We start from the raw sequence: 16933 nt of genomic DNA on the forward strand, positions 1-16933 counted from the left end.
TCTAAGTTTCCTGGTAAAACACATGGGAAAATACCATTGGAGGAATATTCCACATAGGGCTAGGTAAGGACACCATGAACTCATAGAGCAAATTGGACATCGCCAAAAAATTCGGAGTGCTTGGGTATGCTTACGAGCGCACTGACTTTTATAACCTGCCCTATCTATGTTTCCTGTTAAAATACATGGGAAAATCCCATTGGAGAAAGATTCCATGTAGGGTTAGGTTTATGTCACCATGAACTCATAGAGCAAAATGGACACCTGCAAAAAATTTGGAGTGCTTGGGTATGCTTAGAAGGTCACTGACTTTTCTACCCTGCCCTATCTTTTTTTCCTGGTAAAATACTTGGGAAAATCCTATTGGAGAAAAATTCCACTTAGGGTTATGGTTAGGAAACGATGAACTCATAGAGCAAAATCTACATGAAAAACAAATTTGGTGTCCTTGGGTATGGTTAGAAGGGCACTTACTTTTCTTGCCTGCCCTATCTATGTTTCCTGGTAAAATACATGGGAAAATCCCATTGGAGGAGTATTCCACTTAGGGCTAGGGTAAGGACACCATGAACTCATAGAGCAAATTGGACATCGCCCAAAAATTCGGAGTGCTTGGGTATGCTTAGGAGCGCACTGACTTTTCGAGCCTGCTCTATCTATGTTTCCTGTTAAAATACATGGGAAAATCCCATTGGAGGAAAATTACACTTAGGGTTAGGGTTAGGTCCCCATGAACTTATAGACCAAAATGGACACCAGCAACAAATTTGGAGTCCTTGGGTATGGTTAGGAGGGCACTCACTTTTCTTGCCTGCCCTATATATGTTTCTTGGTAAAATACATGGGAAAATCCCATTGGAGGAAAATTCCACTTAGGGTTAGGGTTAGGTCACCATGAACTCATAGAGTAAAGTGGATACCAGCAACAAATTTGGAGTGCTTGGTTATTGTTAGGAGGACACTGAATTTTCTAGCCTACCGTATCTAAGTTTCCTGGTAAAACACATGGGAAAATTCCATTGGAGGAATATTCCACATAGGGCTAGGTAAGGACACCATGAACTCATAGAGCAAATTGGACATCGCCAAAAAATTCGGAGTGCTTGGGTATGCTTACGAGCGCACTGACTTTTATAACCTGCCCTATCTATATTTCCTGTTAAAATACATGGGAAAATCCCATTGGAGAAAGATTCCATGTAGGGTTAGGTTTATGTCACCATGAACTCATAGAGCAAAATGGACACCATCAACAAATTTGGAGTGCTTGGGTATGGTTAGGAGGCCACTGACTTTTCTAGCCTGCCCTATCTTTGTTTCCTGGTAAAATACATGGGAAAATCCCTTTAGAGGAATATTCCACTTAGGGTTAGGGTTAGGTCACCATAAACTCATAGAGCAAAATGGACACCAGCAACAAATTTGGAGTGCTTCTCAAATATTTTCTGTCATGCCCCCTTAGGAAGAAGAAAACATTCCGCGCCCCCCGCACGACTGTAAATAGTATCATTTGTCTATAAATTTGTTATAAATTCACCTCTGCATAACACTGTATCCTTATTAACGTATATGAGAATAAAAAAAGAAAGAAATGTGGATCAATTTACAACAAAGAATAGCTTTATTAACTGTAGCAGAAAAGATTTAAAGGAGCACAATATTAAAAAAAACTTTAACCTACAAAACAAAAATATATAAAATAATTTGAGCTGATTTTTTAACCAGAGGTTATGTCTGGATTAATGGCTACAATGAGCACGTTTTTCAATGCATAGCTTTTCGAAGCGGGGTTTGAAGCAGGACACAGCAACTCTCAGCTACTTCTCAATGTGTAGCCGAGACCTGTATTTGTTTTCTGTACAGACGACCGATTTCCAGGTCTAATAGTCACACGGGCGGATTTGGCCAATCAGGATAGAGCATCATGTCTATCCAATCGGGTCCTTTGCATGTGTCACGTGCTTGGCGGTCATGTTGTCCTCCATGTCGGGTTGCTACTGGGGCTGCACTGGGACAATCTTCAGTGTTCGCGCCGCGCTGCTCCTTCTCTTCAGCTCTAGAGTTGCTAGGCAACCAGTGCCATGTTGGACGCCGCTTGCGAGTGAGTTGGATGATCCAATCTAGAAATCCAACATGACAGTATTTCCCGAGGTCAAACGAGCGTCCCTTTACGGAGCCTCGTGCCCCCCCTGGGGGGGCGCTCCCCACTATTTCAGAAGCACTGGGCTAGGGTAAGGACACCATGAACTCATAGAGCAAATTGGACATCGCCAACAAATTCATAGTGCTTCGGTATGCTTAGGAGGGCACTGACTTTTCTACCCTGTCATATCTATGTTTCCTGATAAAATACATGGGAAAATCCCATTGGAGGAAAATTCTACTTAGGGTTAGGATTAGGTCACAGTGAACTCTAGAGTAAAATGGACACCACCATCAAATTTGGAGCGCTTGCGTATGGTTTGGAGGGCAATGACTTTTCTAGACTGCCCTATCTATGTTTCCTGGTAAAATTCTTGGGAAAATCCCATTGGAGGAAAATTCCACTTAGGGTTAGGGTTAGGTCACCGTGAACTCATAGAGTAAAGTGGACACCAGCAACAAATTTGGAGTGCTTGGTTATTGTTAGGAGGACACTGAATTTTCTAGCCTACCCTATCTAAGTTTCCTGGTAAAACACATGGGAAAATTCCATTGGAGGAATATTCCACATAGGGCTAGGTAAGGACACCATGAACTCATAGAGCAAATTGGACATCGCCAAAAAATTCGGAGTGCTTGGGTATGCTTACGAGCGCACTGACTTTTATAACCTGCCCTATCTATGATTCCTGTTAAAATACATGGGAAAATCCCATTGGAGAAAGATTCCATGTAGGGTTAGGTTTATGTCACCATGAACTCATAGAGCAAAATGGACACCAGCAACAAATTTGGTTTCCTTGGGTATGGTTAGGAGGGCACTCACTTTTCTTGCCTGCTCTATCTATGTTTCCTGGTAAAATACATGGGAGAATCCCATTGGAGGAACATTATACTTAGGGTTAGGGTTAGGAAACCATGAATTCATAGAGCAAAATGGACACCATCAACAAATTTGGAGTGCTTGGGTATGGTTTGAAGGGCACTTACTTTTCTTGACTGCCCTAACTATGTTTCTTGGTAAAATACATGGGAAAATCCCATTGGAGGAAAATTCCTGTTAGGTTAGGGTAAGGACACTATGAACTCATAGAGCAAAATGGACACCAGCAACAAATTTGGAGTGCTTGGGTATGGTTAGGAGGGAACTGACTTTTCCAGCCTGTCCTATCTATGTTTCCTGGTAAAATACATGGGAAAATCCCTTTGGAGGAATATTCCACTTAGGGTTAGTGTTAGGTCACCATGAACTCATAGAGCAAAATGGACACCATCAACAAATTTGGAGTGCTTGGGTATGATTTGAAGGGCACTTACTTTTCTTGACTGCCCTAACTATGTTTCTTGGTAAAATACATGGGAAAATCCCATTGGAGGAAAATTCCACCTAGGGTTAGCGTTAGGTCACCGTGAACTCATAGAGTAAAATGGACACCATCAACAAATTTGGAGTGCTTGGGTATGGTTAGGAGGGCACTGACTTTTCCAGCCTGCCCTATCTATGTTTCCTGGTAAAATACATCGGAAAATCCCTTTGGATGAACATTCCATTTAGGATTAGGGTTAGGTCACTGTGAAGTCATAGAGCAAAAAAAAAAAACACCAGCAACAAATTTGGAGTGCTTGGGTATGGTTAGGAGGCCACTGACTTTTCTAGCCTGCCCTATCTCTGTTTCCTGGTAAAATACATGGGAAAATCCCTTTGGAGGAATATTCCACTTAGGGTTAGGGTTAGGTCACCGTGAACTCATAGAGCAAAATGGACACCAGCAACAAATTTGGAGTGCTTCTCAAATATTTTCTGTCATGCCCCCCTGGGAAGAAGAAAACATTCCGCGCCCCCCGCACGACTGTAAATAGTATCATTTGTCTACAAATTTGTTATAAATTCACCTCTGCATAACACTGTATCCTTATTAACGTATATGAGAATAAAAAAAGAAAGAAATGTGGATCAATTTACAACAAAGAATAGCTTTATTAACTGTAGCAGAAAAGATTTAAAGGAGCAAAATATTAAAAAAAACTTTAACCTACAAAACAAAAATATATAAAATAATTTGAGCTGATTTTTTAACCAGAGGTGATGTCTGGATTAATGGCTACAATGAGCACATTTTTCAATGCATAGCTTTTCAAAGCGGGGTTTGAAGCAGGACACAGCAACTCTCAGCTACTTCTCAATGTGTAGCCGAGACCTGTATTTGTTTTCTGTACAGATGACCGATTTCCAGGTCTAATAGTCACACGGGCGGATTTGGCCAATCAGGATAGAGCATCATGTCTATCCAATCATGTCCTTTGCATGTGTCACGTGCTTGGCGGTCAAGTTGTCCTCCACGACGGGTTGCTACTGGGGCTTCACTGGGACAATCTTCAGTGTTCGTGCCGCGCTGCTCCTTCTCTTCAGCTCTAGAGTTGCTAGGCAACCAGTGCCATGTTGGACGCCGCTTGCGAGTGAGTTGGATGATCCAATCTAGAAATCCAATATGACAAGTATTTCCCGAGGTCAAACGAGCGTCCCTTTACAGAGCCTCGTGCCCCCCCTGGGGGGCGCTCCCCACTATTTCAGAAGCACTGTGCTAGGGTAATGACACCATGAACTCATAGAGCAAATTGGACATCGCCAACAAATTCATAGTGCTTCGGTATGCTTAGGAGGGCACTGACTTTTCTACCCTGTCCTATCTATGTTTCCTGATAAAATACATGGGAAAATCCCATTGGAGGAAAATTCTACTTAGGGTTAGGATTAGGTCACAGTGAACTCTAGAGTAAAATGGACAACACCAACAAATTTGGAGCGCTTGCGTATGGTTTGGAGGGCAATGACTTTTCTAGACTGCCCTATCTATGTTTCCTGGTAAAATTCTTGGGAAAATCCCATTGGAGGAAAATTCCACTTAGGGTTAGGGTTGGATCACCATGAACTCATAGAGCAAAATGGACACCAGCAATAAATTTGGAGTCCTCGAGTACGGTTAGGAGGGCACTTACTTTTCTTGCCTGCCCAATCTATGCTTCCTGGTAAAATACATGGGAAAATCCTATTGGAGGAAAATTCCACTTAGGGTTAGGAAACCATAAACTCATAGAGCTAAATGGACACCACCAACAAATTCGGAGTGCTTGGGTATGGATAGGAGGGCACTGACTTTTCTAGCCTACCCTATCTGTATTTCCTGTTAAAATACATGGGAAAATCCCATTGGAGGAAAATTCCACTTAGGGTTAGGGTTAGGTCACCATGAACTCATAGAGCAAAATGGACACCAGCAACAAATTTTGAGTCCTTGGGTAAGGTTAGGAGGGCACTTACTTTTCTTGCCTGCCCTATCTATGTTTCCTGGTAAAATTCATGGGAAAATCCCATTGGAGGAAAATTCCTCTTAGGGCTACGATTAGGTCAACATCAACTCATTGAGTGAAATGGACACCATCAACAAATTCGGAGTGCTTGGGTATGCTTAAGTGAACACTCACTTTTCTAGCCTGTCCTATCTATGTTTCCTGGTAAAATACATGGGAAAATCCCATTTGAGGAAAATTCCACTTAGGGTTAGGGTTAGGTCACCATGAACTCACAGAGCCAAATGGACACCACCAACAAATTTGGAGTGCTTCGGTATGCTTAGGAGGGCACTGAATTTTCTACTCTGCCCTATCTATGTTTCCTGGTAAAATACATCAGAAAATCCCTTTGGATGAACATTCCATTTAGGATTAGGGTTAGGTCACCGTGAAGTCATAGAGCAAAAAAACACCACCAACAAATTTGGAGTACTTGGGTATTTTTAGGAGGGCACTGACTTTTCTAGCCTAACCTATCTATGTTTCCTTGTAGAACACATGGGAAAATCCCTTTGGAGGAATATTCCACTTAGGGCTAGGGCAGTGCTTCTCAATTATTTTCTGTCATGCCCCCCTAGGAAGAAGAAAACATTCCGCACCCCCCGCGCGACTGTAAATAGTATCATTTGTCTATAAAATTGTTATAAATACACCTCTGCATAACACTGTATCCTTATTAATGTATATGAGAATAAAAAAGAAAGAAATGTGGATCAATTTACAACAAAGAATAGCTTTATTAACTGTAGCACAAAAAATTTAAAGGAGCACAATATTAAAAAAAAACTTTAACCTACAAAACAAAAATATATAAAATAATTTGAGCTGATTTTTTAACCAGAGGTGATGTCTGGATTAATGGCTACAATGAGCACGTTTTTCAATGCATAGCTTTTCGAAGCAGGGTTTGAAGCAGGACAAAGCAACTCTCAGCTACTTCTGAATGTGTAGCCAAGACCTGTATTTGTTTTCTGAACAGACGACCGATTTCCGGGTCTAAAAGTCAAACGGGAGGATTTGGCCAATCAGGATAGAGCATCATGACTATCCAATCTGGTCCTTTGCATGTGTCACGTGCTTGGCGATCATGTTGTCCTGCGCGTCGGGCTGCTACTGGGGCTGCGCTGGGACAATCTTCAGTGTTCGCACCGTGCTGCTCCCTCTCTTCAGCTCTAGAATTGCTAGGCAACCAATGCCATGTGGGACGCCGCTTGCGAGTGACTTGGATGATCCGATCTAGAAATCCAATACGACAGTATTTGCTGAGGTCAAACGAGACCCCATTTAAAGAGCCTCGTGCCCCCCCCCCTGGGGGCGCGCCCCACTATTTGAGAAGAACTGGGATAGGGTATGAAATCAAAGAGCAAATTGGACATCGCCAACAAATTCATAGTGCTTCGGTATGCTTAGGAGGGCACTGACTTTTCTACCCTGTCATATCTATGTTTCCTGATAAAATACATGGGAAAATCCCATTGGAGGAAAATTCTACTTAGGGTTAGGATTAGGTCACAGTGAACTCTAGAGTAAAATGGACACCACCAACAAATTTGGAGCGCTTGCGTATGTTTAGGAGGGCAATGACTTTTCTAGACTGCCCTATCTATGTTTCCTGGTAAAATTCTTGGGAAAATCCCATTGGAGGAAAATTCCACTTAGGGTTAGGGTTAGGTCACCGTGAACTCATAGAGTAAAGTGGACACCAGCAACAAATTTGGAGTGCTTGGTTATTGTTAGGAGGACACTGAATTTTCTAGCCTACCCTATCTAAGTTTCCTGGTAAAACACATGGGAAAATTCCATTGGAGGAATATTCCACATAGGGCTAGGTAAGGACACCATGAACTCATAGAGCAAATTGGACATCGCCAAAAAATTCGGAGTGCTTGGGCATGCTTACGAGCGCACTGACTTTTATAACCTGCCCTATCTATGTTTCCTGTTAAAATACATGGGAAAATCCCATTGGAGAAAGATTCCATGTAGGGTTAGGTTTATGTCACCATGAACTCATAGAGCAAAATGGACACCAGCAACAAATTTGGTGTCCTTGGGTATGGTTAGGAGGGCACTCACTTTTCTTGCCTGCTCTATCTATGTTTCCTGGTAAAATACATGGGAGAATCCCATTGGAGGAACATTATACTTAGGGTTAGGGTTAGGAAACCATGAATTCATAGAGCAAAATGGACACCATCAACAAATTTGGAGTGCTTGGGTATGGTTTGAAGGGCACTTACTTTTCTTGACTGCCCTAACTATGTTTCTTGGTAAAATACATGGGAAAATCACATTGGAGGAAAATTCCACCTAGGGTTAGGGTTAGGTCACCGTGAACTCATAGAGTAAAATGGACACCAGCAACAAATTTGGAGTGCTTGGGTATGGTTAGGAGGGCCCTGACTTGTCTAGCCTGCCCTATATATGTTTCCTGGTAAAATACATCGGAAAATCCCTTTGGATGAACATTCCATTTAGGATTAGGGTTAGGTCACTGTGAAGTCATAGAGCAAAAAAAAACCACCAGCAACAAATTTGGAGAGCTTGGGTATGGTTAGGAGGCCACTGACTTTTCTAGCCTGCCCTATCTCTGTTTCCTGGTAAAATACATGGGAAAATCCCTTTGGAGGAATATTCCACTTAGGGTTAGGGTTAGGTCACCGTGAACTCATAGAGCAAAATGGACACCAGCAACAAATTTTGAGTGCTTGGTTATTGTTAGGAGGGCACATACTTTTCTTGCCTGCCCTATCTATGTTTCCTGGTAAAATTCATGGGAAAATCCCATTGGAGGAAAATTCCTCTTAGGGCTACGATTAGGTCAACATCAACTCATTGAGTGAAATGGACACCATCAACAAATTCGGAGTGCTTGGGTATGCTTAAGTGAACACTCACTTTTCTAGCCTGTCCTATCTATGTTTCCTGGTAAAATACATGGGAAAATCCCATTTGAGGAAAATTCCACTTAGGGTTAGGGTTAGGTCACCATGAACTCACAGAGCCAAATGGACACCACCAACAAATTTGGAGTGCTTCGGTATGCTTAGGAGGGCACTGAATTTTCTACTCTGCCCTATCTATGTTTCCTGGTAAAATACATCAGAAAATCCCTTTGGATGAACATTCCATTTAGGATTAGGGTTAGGTCACCGTGAAGTCATAGAGCAAAAAAACACCACCAACAAATTTGGAGTACTTGGGTATTTTTAGGAGGGCACTGACTTTTCTAGCCTAACCTATCTATGTTTCCTTGTAGAACACATGGGAAAATCCCTTTGGAGGAATATTCCACTTAGGGCTAGGGCAGTGCTTCTCAATTATTTTCTGTCATGCCCCCCTAGGAAGAAGAAAACATTCCGCACCCCCCGCGCGACTGTAAATAGTATCATTTGTCTATAAAATTGTTATAAATACACCTCTGCATAACACTGTATCCTTATTAATGTATATGAGAATAAAAAAGAAAGAAATGTGGATCAATTTACAACAAAGAATAGCTTTATTAACTGTAGCACAAAAAATTTAAAGGAGCACAATATTAAAAAAAAACTTTAACCTACAAAACAAAAATATATAAAATAATTTGAGCTGATTTTTTAACCAGAGGTGATGTCTGGATTAATGGCTACAATGAGCACGTTTTTCAATGCATAGCTTTTCGAAGCAGGGTTTGAAGCAGGACACAGCAACTCTCAGCTACTTCTCAATGTGTAGCCGAGACCTGTATTTGTTTTCTGAACAGACGACCGATTTCCGGGTCAAAAAGTCAAACGGGCGGATTTGGCCAATCAGGATAGAGCATCATGACTATCCAATCTGGTCCTTTGCATGTGTCACGTGCTTGGCGATCATGTTGTCCTGCGCGTCGGGCTGCTACTGGGGCTGCGCTGGGACAATCTTCAGTGTTCGCACCGTGCTGCTCCCTCTCTTCAGCTCTAGAGTTGCTAGGCAACCAATGCCATGTGGGACGCCGCTTGCGAGTGACTTAGATGATCCGATCTAGAAATCCAATACGACAGTATTTGCTGAGGTCAAACGAGCCCCCATTTACGGAGCCTCGTGCCCCCCCCTGGGGGCGCGCCCCACTATTTGAGAAGAACTGGGATAGGGTATGAAATCAAAGAGCAAATTGGACATCGCCAACAAATTCATAGTGCTTCAGTATGATTAGGAGGGCACTGACTTTTCTACCCTGCCCTATCTATGTTTCCTGATAAAATACATGGGAAAATCCCATTGGAGGAAAATTCCACTTAGGGTTAGGATTGGGTCACAGTGAACTCATAGAGCAAAATGGACACCACCAACAAATTTGGAGCGCTTGCGTATGTTTAGGAGGGCAATGAATTTTCTAGACTGCCCTATCCATGTTTCCTGGTAAAATTCTTGGGAAAATCCCATTGGAGGAAAATTCCACTTAGGGTTAAGGTTAGATCACCATGAACTCATAGAGGGAAATGGACACCATCAACAAATTCGGAGTGCTTGGGTATGCTTAAGTGAACACTCACTTTTCTAGCCTGCCCTATCTATGTTTCCTGGTAAAGTACATGGGAAAATACCATTTGAGGAAAATTCCACTTAGGGTTAGGGTTAGGTCACCATGAACTCACAGAGCCAAATGGACATCACCAACAAATTTGGAGTCCTTTGGTATGCTTAGGAGGGAAGTGACTTTTCTACCCTGCCCTATCTATGTTTCCTGTTAAAATACATGGGAAAATCCCATTGGAGGAAAATTCCACTTAGGGTTAGGGTTAGGTCACCATGAACTTATACAGCAAAATGGAAACCTGCAACAAATTTGGAGTGCTTGTGTATTCTTAGGAAGGCACTGAATTTTCTACCCTGCCTTATCTATTTTTTCTGGTAAAATACATGGGAAAATTCCTTTGGAGGAATATTCCACTGGGGTTAGGGTTAGGTCACCGTGAACTCATAGAGGAAAAAAGACACCAGCAACAAATTTGGAGTGCTTGGGTATGGTTACGAGGGCACTGAGTTTTCTAGCCTACCCTATCTATGTTTCCTGGTAAAATACATGGGAAAATCCCTTTGGAGGAATATTCCACTTAGGGCTAGGGTAAGGACACCATGAACTCATAGAGCAAATTGGATATCGCCAACAAATTCCTAGTGCTTGGGTATGCTTAGGAGGTCACTGACGTTTCTACCCTGCCCTATCTATGTTTCCTCATAAAATACATGGGAAAATCCTATTGGAGGAAAATTCCACTTAGGATTAGAGTTAGGTCACCATCAACTCAGAGAGCGAGATGGACACCACCAACGAATTCGGAGTGCTTGGGTATGCTGAGGTGAACACTCACTTTTCTCGCCTGCCCTATCTATGTTTCCTGGATAATACATGGGAAAATCCCATTGGAGGAAAATTCCACTCAGAGTAAGGGTAAGGTCACCATGAACTCATAGAGCCAAATGGACACCACCAACAAATTTGGAGTGCTTCAGTATGCTTAGGAGGGCACTGACTTTTCTAACCTGCCCTATCTATGTTTCCTGTTAAAATACATGGGAAAATTCCATTGGAGGAAAATTTAAGTTAGGGTTAGGGTTAGGTCACCATGAACCTATAGAGCAAAACGGACACCTGCAATTAAATTTGGAGTGCATGGGTATGATTAGGAGGGCACTGACTTTTCTAACGTGCCCTATCTATTTTTCCTGGTAAAATACATTGGAAAATCCCTTTGGAGGAACATTCTACTTAGGGTTAGGGTTAGGTCACCATGAACTTATACAGCAAAATGGACACCTGCAACAAATTTGGAGTGCTTGTATATGCTTAGGAAGGCACTGACTTTTCTACCCTGCCCTATCTATTTTTCCTTGTAAAATACATGGGAAAATCCCTTTGGAGGAAAATTCCATTTAGGGTTAGGGTTAGGTCACCATGAACTCATAGAGCAAAATGGACACCACCAACAAATTTGGAGTGCTTGGGTGTGGTTAGGAGGGCACTGAGTTTTCTAGCCTACCCTATCTATGTTTCCTGGTAAAACACATGGGAAAATCCCTTTCGAGAAATGTTCCACTTAGGGCTAGGGTAAGGTCACCATGAACTTACACAGCAAAATGGACACCACCAACAAATTTGGAGTGCTTGGGTGTGGTTAGGAGGGCACTGAGTTTTCTAGCCTACTCTATCTATGTTTCCTGGTAAAAAACATGGGAAAATCCCTTTGGAGGAATGTTCCACTTAGGGCTAGGGCAAGGACACCATGAATTCATAGAGCAAAATGGACACCAGCAACAAATTTGGAGTGCTTGGGTATGGTTAGGAGGGAACTGACTTTTCCAGCCTGTCCTATCTATGTTTCCTGGTAAAATACATGGGAGAATCCCATTGGAGGAACATTATACTTAGGGTTAGGGTTAGGAAACCATGAATTCATAGAGCAAAATGGACACCATCAACAAATTTGGAGTGCTTGGGTATGGTTTGAAGGGCACTTACTTTTCTTGACTGCCCTAACTATGTTTCTTGGTAAAATACATGGGAAAATCACATTGGAGGAAAATTCCACCTAGGGTTAGGGTTAGGTCACCGTGAACTCATAGAGTAAAATGGACACCAGCAACAAATTTGGAGTGCTTGGGTATGGTTAGGAGGGCCCTGACTTGTCTAGCCTGCCCTATATATGTTTCCTGGTAAAATACATGGGAAAATCCCTTTGGAGGAATATTCCACTTAGGGTTAGGGTTAGGTCACCATGAACTCATAGAGCAAAATGGACACCATCAACAAATTTGGAGTGCTTGGGTATGGTTAGGAGGGCACTGACTTTTCCAGCCTGCCCTATCTATGTTTCCTGGTAAAATACATCGGAAAATCCCTTTGGATGAACATTCCAGGATTAGGGTTAGGTCAAAGTCCAAAAAAAAAAACACCAGCAACAAATTTGGAGTGCTTGGGTATGGTTACCACTGACTTTTCTAGGCCTGGAGTGCTCTGTTTCCACTGCCCTTTATATACATGGGAAAATCCCTTTGGAGGAATTTCCACTTAGGGTTAGGGTTAGGTCACCATGAACTCATAGAGCAAAATGGACACCATCAACAAATTTGGAGTGCCACTGACTTTTCCAGCCTGTATGTTTCCTGGTAAAATACATCGGAAAATCCCTTTGGATGAACATTCCATTTAGGATTAGGGTTAGGTCACTGTGAAGTCATAGAGCAAAAAAAAAAAACACCAGCAACAAATTTGGAGTGCTTGGGTATGGTTAGGAGGCCACTGACTTTTCTAGCCTGCCCTATCTCTGTTTCCTGGTAAAATACATGGGAAAATCCCTTTGGAGGAATATTCCACTTAGGGTTAGGGTTAGGTCACCGTGAACTCATAGAGCAAAATGGACACCAGCAACAAATTTGGAGTGCTTCTCAAATATTTTCTGTCATGCCCCCCTGGGAAGAAGAAAACATTCCGCGCCCCCCGCACGACTGTAAATAGTATCATTTGTCTACAAATTTGTTATAAATTCACCTCTGCATAACACTGTATCCTTATTAACGTATATGAGAATAAAAAAAGAAAGAAATGTGGATCAATTTACAACAAAGAATAGCTTTATTAACTGTAGCAGAAAAGATTTAAAGGAGCAAAATATTAAAAAAAACTTTAACCTACAAAACAAAAATATATAAAATAATTTGAGCTGATTTTTTAACCAGAGGTGATGTCTGGATTAATGGCTACAATGAGCACATTTTTCAATGCATAGCTTTTCAAAGCGGGGTTTGAAGCAGGACACAGCAACTCTCAGCTACTTCTCAATGTGTAGCCGAGACCTGTATTTGTTTTCTGTACAGATGACCGATTTCCAGGTCTAATAGTCACACGGGCGGATTTGGCCAATCAGGATAGAGCATCATGTCTATCCAATCATGTCCTTTGCATGTGTCACGTGCTTGGCGGTCAAGTTGTCCTCCACGACGGGTTGCTACTGGGGCTTCACTGGGACAATCTTCAGTGTTCGTGCCGCGCTGCTCCTTCTCTTCAGCTCTAGAGTTGCTAGGCAACCAGTGCCATGTTGGACGCCGCTTGCGAGTGAGTTGGATGATCCAATCTAGAAATCCAATATGACAAGTATTTCCCGAGGTCAAACGAGCGTCCCTTTACAGAGCCTCGTGCCCCCCCTGGGGGGCGCTCCCCACTATTTCAGAAGACTGTGCTAGGGTAATGACACCATGAACTCATAGAGCTTAGCCAACAAATTCATAGTGCTTCGGTATGCTTAGGAGGGCACTGACTTTTCTAGGTTTCCTGACCCCATTGGAGGAAAATTCTACTTATTAGGATTAGGTCACAGTGAACTCTAGAGTAAAATGGACAACACCAACAAATTTGGAGCGCTTGCGTATGGTTTGGAGGGCAATGACTTTTCTAGACTGCCCTATCTATGTTTCCTGGTAAAATTCTTGGGAAAATCCCATTGGAGGAAAATTCCACTTAGGGTTAGGGTTGGATCACCATGAACTCATAGAGCAAAATGGACACCAGCAATAAATTTGGAGTCCTCGAGTACGGTTAGGAGGGCACTTACTTTTCTTGCCTGCCCAATCTATGCTTCCTGGTAAAATACATGGGAAAATCCTATTGGAGGAAAATTCCACTTAGGGTTAGGAAACCATAAACTCATAGAGCTAAATGGACACCACCAACAAATTCGGAGTGCTTGGGTATGGATAGGAGGGCACTGACTTTTCTAGCCTACCCTATCTGTATTTCCTGTTAAAATACATGGGAAAATCCCATTGGAGGAAAATTCCACTTAGGGTTAGGGTTAGGTCACCATGAACTCATAGAGCAAAATGGACACCAGCAACAAATTTTGAGTCCTTGGGTAAGGTTAGGAGGGCACTTACTTTTCTTGCCTGCCCTATCTATGTTTCCTGGTAAAATTCATGGGAAAATCCCATTGGAGGAAAATTCCTCTTAGGGCTACGATTAGGTCAACATCAACTCATTGAGTGAAATGGACACCATCAACAAATTCGGAGTGCTTGGGTATGCTTAAGTGAACACTCACTTTTCTAGCCTGTCCTATCTATGTTTCCTGGTAAAATACATGGGAAAATCCCATTTGAGGAAAATTCCACTTAGGGTTAGGGTTAGGTCACCATGAACTCACAGAGCCAAATGGACACCACCAACAAATTTGGAGTGCTTCGGTATCCTTAGGAGGGCACTGAATTTTCTACTCTGCCCTATCTATGTTTCCTGGTAAAATACATCAGAAAATCCCTTTGGATGAACATTCCATTTAGGATTAGGGTTAGGTCACCGTGAAGTCATAGAGCAAAAAAACACCACCAACAAATTTGGAGTACTTGGGTATTTTTAGGAGGGCACTGACTTTTCTAGCCTAACCTATCTATGTTTCCTTGTAGAACACATGGGAAAATCCCTTTGGAGGAATATTCCACTTAGGGCTAGGGCAGTGCTTCTCAATTATTTTCTGTCATGCCCCCCTAGGAAGAAGAAAACATTCCGCACCCCCCGCGCGACTGTAAATAGTATCATTTGTCTATAAAATTGTTATAAATACACCTCTGCATAACACTGTATCCTTATTAATGTATATGAGAATAAAAAAGAAAGAAATGTGGATCAATTTACAACAAAGAATAGCTTTATTAACTGTAGCACAAAAAATTTAAAGGAGCACAATATTAAAAAAAAACTTTAACCTACAAAACAAAAATATATAAAATAATTTGAGCTGATTTTTTAACCAGAGGTGATGTCTGGATTAATGGCTACAATGAGCACGTTTTTCAATGCATAGCTTTTCGAAGCAGGGTTTGAAGCAGGACAAAGCAACTCTCAGCTACTTCTCAATGTGTAGCCGAGACCTGTATTTGTTTTCTGAACAGACGACCGATTTCCGGGTCAAAAGTCAAACGGGCGGATTTGGCCAATCAGGATAGAGCATCATGACTATCCAATCTGGTCCTTTGCATGTGTCACGTGCTTGGCGATCATGTTGTCCTGCGCGTCGGGCTGCTACTGGGGCTGCGCTGGGACAATCTTCAGTGTTCGCACCGTGCTGCTCCCTCTCTTCAGCTCTAGAGTTGCTAGGCAACCAATGCCATGTGGGACGCCGCTTGCGAGTGACTTAGATGATCCGATCTAGAAATCCAATACGACAGTATTTGCTGAGGTCAAACGAGCCCCCATTTACGGAGCCTCGTGCCCCCCCCTGGGGGCGCGCCCCACTATTTGAGAAGAACTGGGATAGGGTATGAAATCAAAGAGCAAATTGGACATCGCCAACAAATTCATAGTGCTTCAGTATGATTAGGAGGGCACTGACTTTTCTACCCTGCCCTATCTATGTTTCCTGATAAAATACATGGGAAAATCCCATTGGAGGAAAATTCCACTTAGGGTTAGGATTGGGTCACAGTGAACTCATAGAGCAAAATGGACACCACCAACAAATTTGGAGCGCTTGCGTATGTTTAGGAGGGCAATGAATTTTCTAGACTGCCCTATCCATGTTTCCTGGTAAAATTCTTGGGAAAATCCCATTGGAGGAAAATTCCACTTAGGGTTAAGGTTAGATCACCATGAACTCATAGAGGGAAATGGACACCATCAACAAATTCGGAGTGCTTGGGTATGCTTAAGTGAACACTCACTTTTCTAGCCTGCCCTATCTATGTTTCCTGGTAAAGTACATGGGAAAATACCATTTGAGGAAAATTCCACTTAGGGTTAGGGTTAGGTCACCATGAACTCACAGAGCCAAATGGACACCACCAACAAATTTGGAGTGCTTCGGTATCCTTAGGAGGGCACTGAATTTTCTACTCTGCCCTATCTATGTTTCCTGGTAAAATACATCAGAAAATCCCTTTGGATGAACATTCCATTTAGGATTAGGGTTAGGTCACCGTGAAGTCATAGAGCAAAAAAACACCACCAACAAATTTGGAGTACTTGGGTATTTTTAGGAGGGCACTGACTTTTCTAGCCTAACCTATCTATGTTTCCTTGTAAAACACATGGGAAAATCCCTTTGGAGGAATATTCCACTTAGGGCTAGGGCAGTGCTTCTCAATTATTTTCTGTCATGCCCCCCTAGGAAGAAGAAAACATTCCGCACCCCCCGCGCGACTGTAAATAGTATCATTTGTCTATAAAATTGTTATAAATACACCTCTGCATAACACTGTATCCTTATTAATGTATATGAGAATAAAAAAGAAAGAAATGTGGATCAATTTACAACAAAGAATAGCTTTATTAACTGTAGCACAAAAAATTTAAAGGAGCACAATATTAAAAAAAAACTTTAACCTACAAAACAAAAATATATAAAATAATTTGAGCTGATTTTTTAACCAGAGGTGATGTCTGGATTAATGGCTACAATGAGCACGTTTTTCAATGCATAGCTTTTCGAAG

The sequence above is a fragment of the Crotalus tigris genome, unplaced genomic scaffold, assembly GCF_016545835.1.
Source record: "Crotalus tigris isolate CLP2741 ecotype Arizona unplaced genomic scaffold, ASM1654583v1 scf7180000018455.1436977, whole genome shotgun sequence".
NCBI lineage: Eukaryota > Metazoa > Chordata > Lepidosauria > Squamata > Viperidae > Crotalus > Crotalus tigris.